Source organism: Choloepus didactylus, chromosome 4, assembly GCF_015220235.1.
Source record: "Choloepus didactylus isolate mChoDid1 chromosome 4, mChoDid1.pri, whole genome shotgun sequence".
NCBI lineage: Eukaryota > Metazoa > Chordata > Mammalia > Pilosa > Megalonychidae > Choloepus > Choloepus didactylus.
In genome coordinates this window covers 24,209,553-24,227,055 of record NC_051310.1, presented here as the reverse complement: position 1 = coordinate 24,227,055, position 17,503 = coordinate 24,209,553, and positions in this window count along the sequence as shown.

The window sequence follows — 17,503 nt, the reverse complement described above, 5'->3', positions numbered from 1 at the left end:
AACCTAGACCAAGGGGCTGGCCAGGGAACATGCAGTTTTGTCCATCTTGCTCAGCCTTCCACTATAAGCATCATCCCCAAATCACAAACTGTTTGCTCTTCCAAATTTTCAAATACAAATGTGTCCTGACCTGCCAGTGGTTGTAAGAAGGTACAGGGGAATAGATATCATGTGCTAAACTAATAGCATTCCAGATCAGGTAGCTCAATGCATGTGTACATATATCTAATTATGCATGCATTTATAATTTCTCAGTTACATGATCTTTATAATTTCGGTTATACTTCAAGCACTTTTCCTAATTTCCCATATCATACCTTTATAATTTCCCCCAAATACTCCCAAACTTTTTTATATAAGAACAAAGAAGACATTTGAAGTAAACTACCTATTTTTAAGAGAGGAAAAATATTGGCAGTGAACATTTGAGAAATATTTTTGTTTATTTGATAGTTTTATTGAACTCACTGTTTTAGTGAGTGCATTAGTTATCTATTGATGAATAACATGTTATCCCAATGCAGTGCTTAAAACAATAGATACTTGTTATTGCACTATTTCTGTGAGTCAGGAATTCAGGAGCAGCTTAACTGAGTGGTTGTGGCTCAGGTTCTCTCATAAAGTTGCAGTAAAGATGTGGCCCAGGGCTGCTGTCATCTAAAGGTTTGACTATCTCTGAAGATTCACTTCCAAAATGGTTCATTGGCAAGACTATTAGCAGGAGGCCTCCTTTTCTTACCATGTGAACCTCCCAACAGGACTGCTCCAGTGTTCTCACAACATGGCAGCTGGCTCCTCCAAGAGTGATTTAGCCAAGGGAGAGCAGGAGGGTAGCCATGTGCCTGCTATCACCTTGTCTCAGAAGGCACACACCATCACTGCTGCCGTGTTCTCTTTATTGGAAGTGAGTCGCCAAGCCCAGGCCACACTATTGCAGAAGGAATTAAACTGCACCTCTTGAAAGGAAGAGTATCAAAGACTGTTTGGATTTATTTCAAAATAAGTAAATGGTAGGAATATGTGAAGTATTTACCAGAGATTAGCTGAGCTGACTTATTCTAGAAGAACCACCCAGCCAATCCAAAGAATTGTGAGTTAAATATGGTGGTTGTTTTAAACCACTAAGATTTGGTGCAAATTGTTACCCAGCAAAAGCGAACTGATGCTAAGACTACATGAAAAAACTAAAAATATTTCCATGTTCGGAAAAATATATGCTCAAGATTGAATGAATCCAGGTTTCCATCATTACAGAGCCTGGTTTTTTGAGAAAAGAAAGAAAACGTTTAATATAAAAGAAAATCATTTGGTTTTGGGTAATGTAGAAGATTTAGCCTATTTCAAGATCTTCACTTGACTAAGGTAAAGACACTCTGTTCTCTGTTTCTTGGTCATATTTGTCTTTGTTTCTGCTTTTTTTTTTTTAATTTTAATTTTAATTTTAATTTTTTTAGTATATCCATAGCTCTTTTGCTAGTAAATAACGAGAAACCCCATCATTCCTGTAGCAGTGCCTATTTTGGTAGATGGCACTTTCAAATCACCTGACTAGGCCACTTATGTGAGAAATGGGAACTGCATTCATGATTTGCTGATTGGGAAGATGTAACACCACAGACTGAACCATATTGCCATTGGCAGCACAGCTTGACATACCAAATGGGCTAGAGGAATGCTAGAAGGAAAGCGAATAATATTAATTATAATAAATTTTTTTGTGTGATAAAAACCTGCCTCAGCCTTACACCTTAGGGATCCTTCAGTATGACAGCAGCAACAATAAAAATAAACAAGTTCATCTCTTCTTTCCTGAGAGCAGCAGTTTAATGTTTGTGAGGCAGGATGGATAATAGCATCTGGCTTAGCAGAAGTGAGCATCGATAGTGGCAGCATGGGCAGCAAATTTTTATAATATCAGCAATTCAAATTTAAGTATCAGATTAGCGTGGTATTGGAATCATTCCTTGGAATATGCTTGGGGGTCGATACCTTTCTCAGTGAAACTTTCAATGATTTTTAAGCAAAATGTGGTGTTTGTCAGTGTGTATATCAAAACATGCTGTCCAATGATGTTAAAGTAATTGGATGTTCAGCCATAACTTTAGTATTATTCACAGTATCAAAATTCATTTGAGCCATGGATCAAACAGAGAATTCTAAATTGTCATTCCCACAGCTGTTATTCCAACTATCATATGCTAGTGGCAAATCCTGTGCTGTCAGCATTTAGGAGGAACCCTGGTTTCCAATTCCTCTATTTAGCCTCCAAACTATCCAACTTGTGATTTTTTTTTTTTAATTTGTCACTCAAATGCCAACTATAAGACAAATCAAAGTGATTCATTATCAAATTCAACTGGATCAAGGAAAATCCTAAGTTTTCTTCTGACAAACAAATAAGACACTTCATTAATGCTGTCTGTGCCAGTTTGAAACTGTTATGGACCCCAGAAGAGCCATGATTTTTTAATCCAATCTTTTTGGGTGGAACCTTTTGATTGTTTCCCTGGAGCTGTGACTCATCCAACTGTGGGTAGAGACCTCTGATTAAATTATTCCCATGGAGCTGCAACCCTGCCCATTCTGGGTGTGTCTTAATTAGATCACTGGAGTCCTTTAAGAAGGCTCATGGAAACAAGGAGCTCGGAGAAGCTGAGAGAGACATTTTGGAGAGAAGCTAAGATATGTAATCCAGAGTTTCCCCCTGGGAGAAGCTAAAAACTGACATTTGATAACCTGTCACTCAGGCAACAGGACGTACTAGGCCACATGTTTCTCATCATCTAGTAGGATATTCTAGGCTTTTTCACATAGTAGTGTCAGGGGCTCTCGGAGTAGAAAGAGAGGGTAAGTTCCTCTGCTTGCATCAGGTTTGTCAATAACTCATTGACTGAAGCAGGTCATGTGACTAACCCAAAAGGAAGGGGAGGAGAGGTAGGCTCCACTTACTGATGGGAGGATATTCCATGTCACATTACAATACCATGGATGCCAGGAAGAAGAGAATTTCCAACAATTTTTACAGTGTCCATCTGATTTCTTGCCTCCAACTATTAAGAGTACAGGGGTTCATTAGGATTCACAGAACAGGCATAAGTATATTGTAACAGTAAAATGACCACTGGATTTGGAGTCAGAAGAATGAGGTAAACCTTCATTGATTCATTGATTCATACATTCAAACACTATACATTTATTGAACATGTGGATTGTTCCAGACAATTCATTCAAAAAATCACTGATTCATCACATTTTTATCGAGTGCCTTTCATGTTCAAGGTGCCATTCTGGGTTCTAGGAATTTGGCAGCAGATAAGGCAACAATAAAGAGGAATAAGTTCTACTTTAATGTAATTTGCATTCTAAAGAGACCAACATAACACACATGCATACACACATGTGCACCCACACACTCAAGGTGGAGGTAGGTTCTGAACTAGAAAATTTAAAAGGAGAAGAGGAAAAAGGAAGAGAAGGAAATTGTGGGGGTTGAGAAGTGAAAAAAATACCTTAGCCTAGATGGTCAGATAGATCCTTTTTGAGAAGGTGCTATTTCAGCTGAAACCTGGACACAGGAAGTAATTCATCCTTCAGAACAGAGGCCCTGGTATAGGAGGAAAGGGAGATATACAGTGCACGGTCCTCAGGTAGGCATGAGCTTGACATTTACAAAGAACAAAACTAGGCAAGTGCTTGGTTACATCTTGCTGAGGAAGTTAAAGAGTACCAGGGAAGGAGGCAGGGACTAAATCTTGCCAGTCCTTGTGGACTGGATTAAGAAGTCTATGCTCATTTTTATTCACTAGCTAGAAAGGAGAAGAGTGATAAATTGGTTCCAGCTATATGCATGTTTATCCTCATGGACTTTATACCCCATAGGAAAAGGCATAGTTAGAGCAAGGCCAATGTGGGGCCCTCTACAGCACAGAGCCCAGGAAGCTGGAGCCTCCTGCCCAGTCTAAGGGTGGGATTGAGTAGAGGGTCATGGGCATGTGGGGATGTGGGCTTTATCTAATTCATTGTTATTCACCATTTCCTTGAATAATGAATGATGCATTTTAAGCATTCAATTACTCTATGGTCTTTGTTGTAGAATGAATAAGATCTTTGCTTTTAAAAAGATAAATTATGGTTGCTTTGGGGAGAGTAGATCATAGTAAGTCAAGAGCCAAAGGAGTATTCTTATTACTAGAGAAGCAAAAGTGAGAAAGCATCAATAACTGACTCCAAGGATTTCATATTCTGTTTGGGGGAACAATATTTGAAACAAGACGGGAAAAGCATTTTGAGGAGTATAAATAAATTACTTGACCCATAAAAAGATATTATGTGGACTATAAAAAGATTATAAGAATGTCTACTTCAGAGTTTTTTTAAAGAAGTCAGCAGCCCATAGTAAGACCTAACTGATGTTACCTTCCTTCCTTTAAAAGGCAGTAAATAAATGTACACACATATTGTCTACCCAGTAAGACCCACAAAAGAAGGTTTTTAAAATTTACTCATTGCTTTAATTCACCAAACCTGCTCTTTAACAATGCACTTTCAATTCCAACACCATCATTCCCTAACTCTATGTGTCTCTGGATCCACACCTCACTATCAGAATCACAGATGTCAGCTTAATCTCTTTATGTTATACATATGTCCAAAATTTCAGCCCACACTTGCCAACATTAGTGTGAAATATCTATTTATGATTCCATTTGTAAGATATGGATTCAATCTTCCTCTGATTATCTAATTTAGCAGTTGTGCAATTGAAAAACTACATGCCAAGAAAAATTATCTAATTTATGCTGTATGTTCAAAGAATTTTTAGTTTCCTTGGCTACTCAAGCAAATACCATGCAGTGGATCAGCTTAAACAATGGGAATTTATTTCCTTATGGTATTGAAGCTAAGAGAAGTTTCAAATCAAGGCATCATCAAGGCTGATACTTTCTCCCCAAAGACTGGCATTCTGGAGTGGCTGCTGGCCATCCTTGGTCCTTAGGTTGTCAGAAGGTAAGGCACATGGCAGCCTCTTCTGTTTTCTCCCTGGTTCCATTGATTTCAGCTTCTGGCTGCTCCCTCTATTGTTTTGTCTGTGTCTGAATTTTATTCTGCTTTTAAAGGACTCCAGTAGTAAGATTGAGACCCATATTGATTGAGCTGGGCCACACCTTAACTGAAGAAACCTCTTCCAAAGGTCCTAATTACAGTGGGGTCACACCCACAGGAATGGATTAAGTTTACAAACATGTTTTTCTGGGTCACATACCACAAAGGGTAAAGGAAAATTGTTTATCATTCCACAAAGAAGATGAGCACAAGTTTCTAAAATCACAAATATCAAAATTTTAATTTGAGTAGCCATTATATTTTTAATAAAAATGATCAAACATATTATTCATTTTAATTCAGTTTTACTGTTTTAAAGTTCAAAAACAACAATTTGAGCTTGCATTTCTATCCCTTAATAGCAATAACTGAATGCATGGATTTTTAAGCCTCAAACCTTATCTTATACTGCTTTATAGACACTAATTTCTCTTTTGAGACAAAATTATTGGTGAAAAGACAGTAAGAATGCTTTTGTCTTCTTTTAAAAATCTCCTTTCTCCAATTCTCTCCATTGTCTTTTCCATGCCATTACTTCTCCCTCCCTGTACATACAAACACAGACACACACAAAACACATAATCCATAAGCTATTTATAAATAAACAAACAAATCATTTCTCTTTACTGTTCTGCAGATTAAAATAACTCATCAGGAACTGCTTAGGCAGGCAGTTACTTGCAAGGCTCAGAGCATCATGTGTACTAAATGATGACTGCGGGACACTGATTACGTGCTTCAACTTGGCGGGCCTGGGCTGGAGGACTTGATCAGCCCCTGGGGAGGGTGGTGGGCACGGGCGACAGCGCCCTCCGCAGCCCCCCGGGCCTGGGAAAGTGAGGCCGGAGGCAGGCCCCATTTCCTCACCCAAAATAACACTGTTAGGGGAGGCTTGCCGGAGGAAACCGCCTTTTCCCCACCCCCTTATCTTGCCCGGACACTCCCCGTTGCCAGTGCAACTCCCATTACCACCAGTGCGCATACATTGTTGCCAGACACCGTTACCGGAGCAACTCTCGCCCCTTTTCAATCAACCTCCGCGCCCTCTCAGAACCAATCCAAGCCTTTAACCTCTACAGCTACCCCGCCCTCTAAACGCCCGATATAAGCTTGTACTCTCCCCTAATAAACTCTCTTGGTTTCTTCACCCCTAAAAGAAACGTGTCCCGCCTGTTCCTTTCTCGCCGCCCTCCATACTTTGCACGCCACCCCGCCGGGGACCTGGCCAAGTCCCCCGCCTCGCCCTCGCCTCCGGGAAAGAGCCCCCGCCACCGGTACCCTCCGAGCAATCCTGGGAGCCTAGGATTTAGCAACCGGCCGCCACCCCCCCCAGACAAATCAACTGTGACCGCAATGACAGTGATTTCATTTTAGTGTTTAGAATTTCATTTTCAATTTTGCGGTGTTGGTGTATTAATTAATATATATTCAGTTTTTGGAAATGGAGAGCAACAATCAAATAAATGACTGTGTCCAGAAAATATTATTGCTTTTTCTTTCTTTCATATGTGTGTGTGTGTGTGTGTGTGTGTGTGTAGCCACAATTATTGACATGTATTCATTCAACAATTATGCACTGTATTGATCTCTTACTATACTCCAAGTACTGAATTGGACACTTAAATAAAGATACAATGGGAGAATGGAAGAGAGACAGCCTTGTAAGGGAACATGGAGGCAGAAAAGTAGAGGTATCTCCTGCTGGTGGGGCAGGGAGTGTTAATGAAGATACCACAGAGAAGGTGATGTTTGAATAGAAACTTCAATAACAAACTGGAGGTTTACCAGCTTATAAATGGAGGAAAAAAGAGCATACAAAGACAGCACTGGATGTTAAGTGGGGAATCCAGCAAGGGTTTTGTTTTTTTTATATGTAGCTTTTGTGTGATAGGAAGTAAGCCTGGAGACATTGGCAAGGACAATTGCTAAAGGATTTGTTTTTAACATCCAGATAAAGAGTTCAAATTTTTTTGACCATAATTGGAAACCAGTGAAGAGTTCTAAGCAGGGCTGTAGTTTGAAAGAAAAATAATTTAGAAGCACAGAAGAGGATAGAGTGGTAGAAAAAGAGATAATTTAGCAAGCTAAAATAAGAACTTACCCTGCCCAAGAGCCTGAATAAAATTAGCATCATAGGAGGACAGAAAACAAGGATGGACTCCACAAATGTGGCAGGTGGAAAAAATCTTTTTCCTAAATTGAAGTCACAAATGTTGGACCAGGGAGATTCCAAACTTACAGAGTGGCTTTACAGGGAGTTTTTATCTACTTTCTCTATGATGCTTAATGGCCTGGGACAGGATTATTCAATTTTATTGTGGTCTCCACTCACAGTCAGGAATGCATTTTACTCTGTAAAACGGTATGCAGGTCTAAATAAGTACCCACTCCCCAATCCCCCACCACCTCCACGCACAGGTATGGCTCAAACAAAAGTTTCCATAAAACTATAATTACCCTTGCTCCATGACATGCATTTGGACTTTGCATGTAATTTTCATATAATTTTAATTTTAAAAAAGAATAATCTAGACAAGACCTCCTAAATTGATGACATAGCTGCCTACTACATTGTGATCAACAGTTTCAGCAACACTGATATAGAAACCAGTTTAGGATGTCTGGATTACATGGGTCTATGGCAACCTGTGTCTAGGGCAGCTATGTAAATACTGGCTTAAAAGAATACTAGGAAACAGAGTTTTAACAATGAGATAGCACCTGCCCAGTCAGCTGCACCTGATACCCAAGAAAAAACAATTGTTTCTGAATAAATCTACCTCCTCTATCTCTAGCCACTTCACCTCCACATTCTATAGCTGCTTTATCTCCAAGTACTGAAGTACCAGTGGTTTCAAGACTTATTTTCTGTATATCATGGAAAGCATTTCCAAATATGACTATTGTGCCTCTGTAACTCTATCAAGAAGAGTCATATTCTTTGGCTGTATACAGGGTACCTGTCAAGAGCAAAATTGTTCAGAAAAAATGCTTCTCTCATATAAAGGTAGAGATAGATTAATATAGAAATGCTTGCCATATATAGTTAGTTAAAAGCAGATATATAAGCATGCATATAAATATATTGCATATATATGACATGGTTATAGGTTTTTCAACATCAAGCAATATATTTCATTATTATTCTAATAAACGCAAGAACATCTAAAATACTAAACACTCCCCTCCAAAAAAACGAAACAAAACAAAACAACAGGATTACCATTTAAAATTATACCCTTATGGTAATTTCAAAGAAAAGATTTATTTTATCCATGCAGTTTCATTCCATGAAATTTTGCAATCTGTTTGTCTGTTTTTGTCTTCCTGTAATCTTTCAAATTGCTCTCTAATGTCAATGATTTGCTTCTTAAACCTCTAGGTTTCTGGGGATCAACATCTGGGAACCAGAGTGCTTGTCTGGAGAAATTTGTTTGCTATCCCTAAGATTCTCTGTATTCACAAGGCTTTTTGGTGCACTTTTACTCTTCCAATGTGTCTTTATGGTGGAAACTCTCCACTCCTTTCTCATCTGTGTATGAAAAAATATATTATCTATTCATGTAAAGTAAAATAGCTTGATGTATATATTTAACTAACCCTTCTCATTCCTGTCTCTCCCTCCACACAAATATCCTTACTTGGTTGGTTAGTTTGATGACTGAATAGGACTTAGATTATGTTTATTTTCAAGCTTGATTCCTTCTTTCAATTAATTGATGGTATCTCTGAATTATAGTTTAGTGGCCAGATTATGGATTTGTGTTCAGACAACTGAAAAGCTTGTGCCCACACATGACCTGACTGAAGTTATGGATATTGATTATTAATTTCCTAATTAATATTGTCTTTGCCTTCTAAAATTGGGGATGATGATAGTACCACCTTATGGATTCATTACAAAGATTGAATAGTAGAGTGCATATAAAGCACTTGAAACCATGCTTTTCACTTAGCAATGGTTTATCAAATGTGAGCTATAATTATTGCTTCAGAAATGTGTGATCTGAGTGCCTTGACTTAATATGCATCTAAATGCCTCATCTTCCAAACTTCAATCTGCTGTGACATTGAAAAGCATGAGTGACCTGCTGGAGTTCACATGAAATTTGAAGGCTGGGGGCGGAGTTTGTCTTTTTGTTAAATGTTTAAAATAGTTTTAAGTATACTATTAGTTGTAGTCATGACTTAATAACTTTACAAGCATAATATTAAAATGCATATATTACAGATATATTATCGCTTTATATAATGTGCTCTTTCAGTAGGTTCATTCTTTGTAGTCTCCAGGAAATAAACATATTGCAAACCCCTACCTAAAAATATTTTTTAAAAAAGCTTTCCTAAAGTATTCTTTTCCACAGCCTTGAACATAGAAAACTCTTTGGATTCATGTGGCAATATGTTCTCTAAAATGGAAATGTGGATTGAAATTTTTTTAAATAATAAAATATTAAAAATCTGTGACATCAGTTTAAAGTCTCCAGTTCATTTTTTGTTTATTTGTTTTGTTTATTGTTTTTTTTGAATTCTGCTCTATTCCAATCAGTATAAGAATAGATAGGGACTGTATCTGAATAATTGTACTATCAGAATGATTTGATTTGGAATGTGGTCTATTTTGGGAATACTTCTGTTGCAACTATTATCTTATATTTCTAGAAAAATTGTTGTACAGGCTAATGGAATTTCTAGCCTATATTCCATTTCAACCATCTTTCCCCATTGATTGTCCTTTATATGGTGACTCATTTGATACACCTGAATTCAAATAGAACTTTAATTTCATTTAAAATCCTCAGTTTTTGATGCCCACGGCTTTGCAAGTTGTTTGGGAAGCATCAGCTTCACAGGGCTCTCTGAGAGGAGCTTAAGAGCAATGCCATAAGAAAAAAACAAGGTGGCATTTTCTTAGTTCAACTTTAAAGGTAAAGCCAGCACCACATTATCCTGTGGATATTGAATAAAATTTCCAAATCCTTTCTGACCCATTTTTATTCCTCTTCATATTATATATTATCTACCAGGTGGATTAGTATTTCCTTGTATTTGTACTTAATGTCACACACTCCCATCTCAAATAAAAGTGTCAAACCTTTCGTCAAATTTTTAATTTAAAAATCCATGAACCCAAAGGATCTGAGTTCAAGGACTAACTCTGCCCCTTATCATGACTGCTTTGCAACGTCTCTGAGGACCAATTTCTTCTTCTTACGAGATATAAATAAGAATGCATATACCTTATTTAAATGCCGATATAGAATAATGATATAATTATTATTTTTATTTACAACATTAGGATTGCATTACATCTTTTTAACAGTCACCTCTGCAGATTCTTTTTAGTCTAATTTTACAGCACAGCATCCTCTGCTCCTCTCTCACCTATTACATAATTGCTTTGCACTCTTTTCCTTTTCTTGTTTACCTGAAATGCAGAGACTGCAACTGCACATATTATTACAGGTATTTAGGTGTAACCTATTCCTTGCTGGCAGGATAATTTTCCATTTGTTTTCTAGTGCCGTTTCTAATAACAGCCCATGTTTTGCTGCCTATTTACATAATCAGGTATAGAGCTGAAGTGACTTGGGAACAATTTTGCTTGATTTAAAAGACATTTCTTGATCCACTGTAGCCACTGGGCTAGGCCAAGTTATGCAAAACTAGATAAGGGCAGTATAAGGAGAAGAAAGACACACAGCAGTTGTATAACCAACCAGCAAGGCAAGTGTTATGAGTGGGAACTATGAGTCAAGGACAGGAACAGATAATTCAGAGGACCTTTTTTTTTGCATGCATTTTAACTGTTTAATACTTAACCATTTCACGTTGCCTTAGCTGACATTAAAATTCACTGTGTACTTTCATGCTCACTCACCCAGGTACTTAGGATGTTCTTGTAACCTATCCTTATAAGAATGATTCTGCACTTCTGAGAAGTGATTAATTTCAACCATAAACTTGGAGGTTTCACTGGTTCTCCAGCCTACACACACTGTAATTTTAAATATATTTATCTATTAATAATTACCCCCACTCTTATATAGGTAGAAACTTCCCCTGAAGAACTATTTGGCCTTCTGTGTAATAGAGTGGGAGGAACTGGCTCAATTATTATGGAAGAAAGGTGGACTTTGGAGTCCAATCAGCACAAGATTGAATCCTGAAGTAACACATCAGAATTTATTAGAAAGTCAGAAACAAACCAGATCATGTGTATTTCCATGTTAGCATTACCAAAAATACCTAATTAAAAAAATATATCTCCTCTTTCTTGTTAATTTACTTCTCTCTTCCTCAGTCTTTTTACCCAACCTGCTTATGTATGTTGCCCTCTGGGTCTCTTTCTGCAATAATTCTCACACAGCCATCCTCTCAGTGGGTTTAGTTTGCTTCCCTGACAGGATTAAGTAGAGCTTTCTCAGTTTGCCTGTAACATTTAACTTCTTCCCTTTTTCATGAACCTTTCCAGTTCTTTAAGAACCATGCTTTCTGCTCCTGTCTGCTTCGCTGCATCATTTGAAACCTGCTTTGGCGATTGCTCCTTGATGTCTTCCCCAGCGAGCAGTTGACACGGCTGGTCTCTTATTTGCAGTGATGCCCCAGAGACAAGCATCCTATCTGCCAAGCCAAGTGGTTAAGGAGATTTTTGACCTGAGCTTGTTAAAATTTAGTTCACCTGCTCTGGTCTTTCCCACATCAGTTACTTCAATGATGGCATAACATGCACTGCTATAGCAAGAACCAAGCAACACAGTAAGTGGCCATGCTTCCCTAAAATAATGCAAGCACCAAAAATGCTTTAGCTACTGTTTTTGTGACTGTGAGTCATTACTCAGCTGGTTCCCTTGCCTGGTAGAGACAGCAATATAAAGTCATTAAAGTTTAGAGGAATTCTGACTAAAGACTAGGTGAACTTTGGACTTCATGGTAAAGAGGGCTGTTTCCAAGGTCTTTCTACACTCTATCCTTAAAGTGGTTTATTTGAAATGGCCCCGTAACATCAGATCCAATTACATTTGACCCGGCTTCCCAAATTCTCTGATCCTTTAGGTGTGCCATGGTGCTTTATAGTGTACCAGTTTAAACTTGTGGAAAATCTCACCTTGTCATCCACTCTTTAATGCCCTCTCGTGAATAAATACCCCACATGCATACATTAGAGTAGGTGTTGTCCTACACAAAGGGGCATACTCCCCTAGAATAAAATTTGTACAACTCTTCAACTGTAGCCCTGACATAGTCAATGAAGTCCTTTCCTTCATGGCTTTCCCTTTATATGCACACTCTATTTTTCCCAAATAAAACTCCTTTTTCTCAAACTTGATATGCTCTAACATTCTTTACCCTTCAGCCATGGCTGGTAATGACCCTACCACCCTGTCAGCCATTCTGGCACAATCTTTAAGGTAGGGTCACCACCTCTGCAAAGGTTTCCCTGCAAAGATTAATAGTTCCTCCTTGCCTATGTGATTATCCTATACCTAAATCAACTCTATATTTGTCTCTCTGTGCTTGTCCGTCTCCTCTTGTGGATTCGAAGAATTTTTGTAATCAGGCTGTGTTTTGTACACCTCTGACCCACAGATTTTGGCATGGATTAGGCTCAAGGGAAACATGAAAGAGTTAATATTGCAAACTCTGAAATTAGACTCCCTTGGTTCCACTGCTGGCTCCAGCCTTCATAATTCACAATTGCATGCTGGCTTCAGCCTTCACAATTCAAATTATTTAATCTCTCTGTGCCATACTGTCTCCAATAGCAAAACAGCATATTTTATAGTTCACTTTAGCAGCTGCAGCCACCACTTAAGTTCATTGTGAGTAGTAAAGGAGTTAATTAGGATTTAATACATGTAAAGTGATTAAAACAGTGGTAAGTGATAAGTACACTTGAAATGTTACATATTAGTATTAATATTATTGTCAGTCATCATCATCAAAAACAACAACAACTATGGTGCATTATCTTTTCCATAGTATGTGAATTATTAGACTAATGGTTTTAGAATCCAGAATTTCAGACTCTGGGGTACTGGGACCTGCATTCTTAAAAATAATCCCACATATTTAGACATACTTTAATATTGTGATGACTAAGGGGTCACAAAATGCCTTGAGTGATTCTAAGATTCTAAACGGTCACATAAAAATTATACTATATTCCTTATGGTGATGGACATACATCCCCCCATTCCAATTAGAAACAATGTTAGCTATTCAAATTGAAGAAAAATATTTTTCTGGATAATCCTCAATTGTCAGATATTTGTATTAAACACAGCATGCCCTTCTTATCCTCTTTAGTGATTTTTATCTACTTTTAGTGTCTAACATTTATAATAATGATGAATGATAATACATCTCATGAATTTTGAAGCACTTTACAATTTAAATGCACTATTTTACTTATTGTGCTGAATATATATAATTTTTTTTTACTGATATTATATGACTTTTAGAGATAAATCTAGTCACTCAATTAACCACTAACACAAGATTAATTTTCAGAGCGTTGATAATATCTGCAAGGAGAGATCTATAAAACATCAACATCTCACAGGTTTCCTTGCATTATGAGTAGAACAATAAATTATCTTCCTTGGTATTTGCATTTTAATTGAAGTTCTCAATAATTCTATTCTCACCATTTATTGTAGTCAAGGCAGGTGTTGTTTGCTCTGAAAACTGGCACATGCTATACACCAAACTGGGATTTAAAAGAAAAAAAAAAGAAAGAGGTGATTTGTAAAGCCTAGAACTTTTGACAATGTTGGACAGAAATTTATGTTAGTTTTTAATCTGGTATGACTAGTCACACATAAAAGTAAGAAAATATCCCTGTAGTAAGATATAGTAATATGTTTCAACACTTAAACTACAAAGAATTTTTAAATCACATATCCCACACTTTAAGTGCTACCATTTGCTTAAAGAAACGCTCAATAAATAATTAATTAAATGGAAAATATGGGGAAAAAAATAAGTTCACATTTATGATGGAGAAATATTTCCAATGTATATTTCCACAATAGGTGGCTTTTGGGCCTTGACAATACTCCCAGACATTTTTTTTTCTCCTTCTGAATCTCTATGGCAAGTATTTGTAGAAATGATGAGACATTATGGAAGGGTCATAATTCAAGTCAAAATAACACTCAGAAAGGGAAAAAGCTAGCCCTAGTATTAAATAATAATTCCTCCTTTATTGATCTTTAATTTAAAATTCTCCATTTAATACCAAGAGGTAAATACAAACACCTAAGAAAAGTGAAATGAAACATATAATGCAAAGATTAAAATTTCCAAATGGAACAAGTTAACTTTTGAAAGTATTGGTTATATTATATTGGCATCCTATTTCAGTTTCTGTCTTATTATTTGGCTTTTGCTTCTACTGGCATCCGTCAGACTATCAATTCCTTCTCTCATTCAACAAATATGTGTTGAGCAATACTATGTGCCCAGCCCTGTTCTAGGTACTGAAAAAACAAAGAAAAAGCCCAAGTCCCTGCCCTCATGGAACTTACATTCTAGTGCTAGAGACACACTATAAGCTAATGCATGAGTGTCTATCAGGTTGTGATGAATGTGTGAAGGAAAATAAATCAGGGTTGTGGGATGGAGGGAGGGTGACAGGCAGTATGTCGGAAAGTGGGGTAAGGACCATCCATGGAAGTGACATTTTATCAGGAAATGGGATGAAGTGAAGGAATCTGCCTTGTAAACATCGGTGGGGAGAGTCTTTAACTTTTGTGACTATGTGGAAAAAGATGAAATGAAACCCAAAAGTAAAGGACGTGAAGGAGAAATGGGTTTGTGAGGCTCAAAACTTTGTCTTCTCTATTTTCTGCCTCTGGTTGCTCTAGCTTCCTTGAAGCTCGGAGATATCAATTAACCTGTATCTTTCCATTTTCCATAGCACGGGTTAAAGCTTCCTTTTCTTCTTTAATTTGAAAATAATTTGTTAAAAATAATTGAAAAATTAGTGCATGACTTCTGGTAAAAATAAAATAAAATTATATAAGAAAATTCCCTTCTCAAGGCCTATCCTCCTTCCCATCTCACAAGTAACCTCTTTGGTTGCTTTCCATAATTTTTTCTTTGCATTTATATCCATATTTGTATATACCGCACCGTATTTTGAGAAAGGAGGAGGGTTCTCTGTGTGTTTTAGCTTACAGTAATTGAAGCATCAATTATTTCTATTCATAGTCAGATAAGAAAAATAAGTCCTACTCCTCAATCCCTATTGTTTCTATTCTCTTGGTCTGTACAATGAATTAAAGTTGAAATAGGTAATAATTAGGTACTAAAACAGTATTTTGGAATTATATCTACCAACAAAGAAAATTGATTCTGAGCATTTCACCATTGTGATATCCCTTTCTTTGTCTTCTGACTCTACTTACTGCCAAGCATCTCATTAAAATATTTTCTTTCAGAAAACATTTTTTATGTTCATAATGCTCAAGTAGTGTTACCCTAGAACCTACTTGCTTGACTTGTTTTCTCTTTTCTAATAACAAGGAACATCTGCCTTATTTTTGGTGTCTCTTGCTACATCATTCTTGCAATCAACCACAAGTAGCTAGTTCTGTATCTCTGACGGTTTATAGCCTTGAAGACAGCTAAAGTAATTTTACATCTTTTGTTAGCTTGGCTCTTTGAACTGCCCAGGACTTTGCAAAACAATTTAAAACAGTTATAGCGGTTTTCTCAAAGTACATTTTAAAGTTTCTTACAAATGGCTTTTCAGAGTGTTATGATTGTGCCATCCAACTAATATGGAAAAACAAAACTGAAGAAACCATTTTTAACATCCATGAAGTAAAAGTTTTAGTAGGTAGACGTGTTCTTGAAGCTGTTCGCTTTATTTTTTTCCCTCACCCAATTTCATGAGCAATTTTCAAAGGGCCCCTACAATATTCACAATTATGCTTACAATTTTCTTCCCACAACTAATTGAAGATACAAAACTTGCACCCACAAGCAACCACAATGACCACAGAAAGAAGATGAAGTAGCGTAAGGTTGGCAGAGTGATTCATTATGCTTGAAATGTTTGCAATTAAACTTAATGGAGGGGAAATAGGCCACTCTTTATAAGTGGTTACCTCCTTTTTCCACTGATTCAACCACATTATTAAACTCAAATAAGAATATATTCCCCTAAAATTCACAATTTAACTCAACCGTATATTGATTCAAGTTAACACAAATTAACTCACATGTCTATTTTCAGCAGTATTTCAAGAAACAAAGATAATTGCTGGTTGATTTATGTTTTCGAAACCAAAAGATGTGCATTTGGAATAGGGTGGAGAAAGAATAAAAGTCAAGCCCAGTAGAAAGCAAGTTCTAATTATCCAAACTCACTACATTAGAAACACCATTAAACATAATTTTTCAGAGTCTGTGAATTTGGCTGCTGTGGTCAGCCATTTCCCCTTCTGCATTTTCTTTAAAGGAGCAAGAAATTGAAAGAGAAATGAAACAAATGAAGTAGTATATCAATAAACACTATCAAAAACTAATCGCTTAAACTAACACTCATAAATTGTTTAACCAGTCTTTTGGCTAGCCAAGTCCATTGAACCAGAAAAATATACATGAGTCTCATCTACACATGCCAGAGTCTCCTCTTGCCTCGCTTTGCTTTTAATTCTGTAGACTATTAAATAACCACAGATTGTACTGGACTGCTCCCATCCTAGATATGCTAAGTGAGCAAACTTGTTTTCCTTCACACCCAGAACACTCCACAAGTAAATATATGGATTCAACAGTAAGGGCACAGAAAAAGTGCTAGCTCTGTTTTGGCCCATTGTTGGATTCTCATTTTGCCACCTTAAATTCTTCTAGGTTATTAGAATAAGAGCTTGTCTTATTTCATATTTGAATCAACTGTGCCTTCAAAGAATAGTGTAATATCTAATTAGAAAATTATTGCATTCTGTGAGAAAGCAAAAATCCCCCATAGTCTGAAGATCTCTCTGTTCACTTTACAAATATGCAAAGCAATTTTCTGCAGTTGAATTCTGTTAAGGATTTTAAGGATTTGCTAGTACTTGGTATAGCATTTGAAATATCTTATTTATAAAATTGTAGTGGTTTGGGAAATTTTTAAATTTGATTTCGCCACTTGCTGATAGCATTATGGTAAAAATATCTTAAAAATAATCAAGATGCAATAGTGTATAAGGCCAGATTTTTATACAGCAACAATATAAAGATTCCTTCAGTCAGTAGGAGGAGTCAGAATGGACCTTTAGATCTTCTCCAATTACATTCTTTATCTCTCTTCTTACTCTGCTGGACCATATTTAGTTATACTTTTCTAAATATCTTTCTTCCATTTATTTACTAGTTCAACAGATATTTATCCAACACAGAT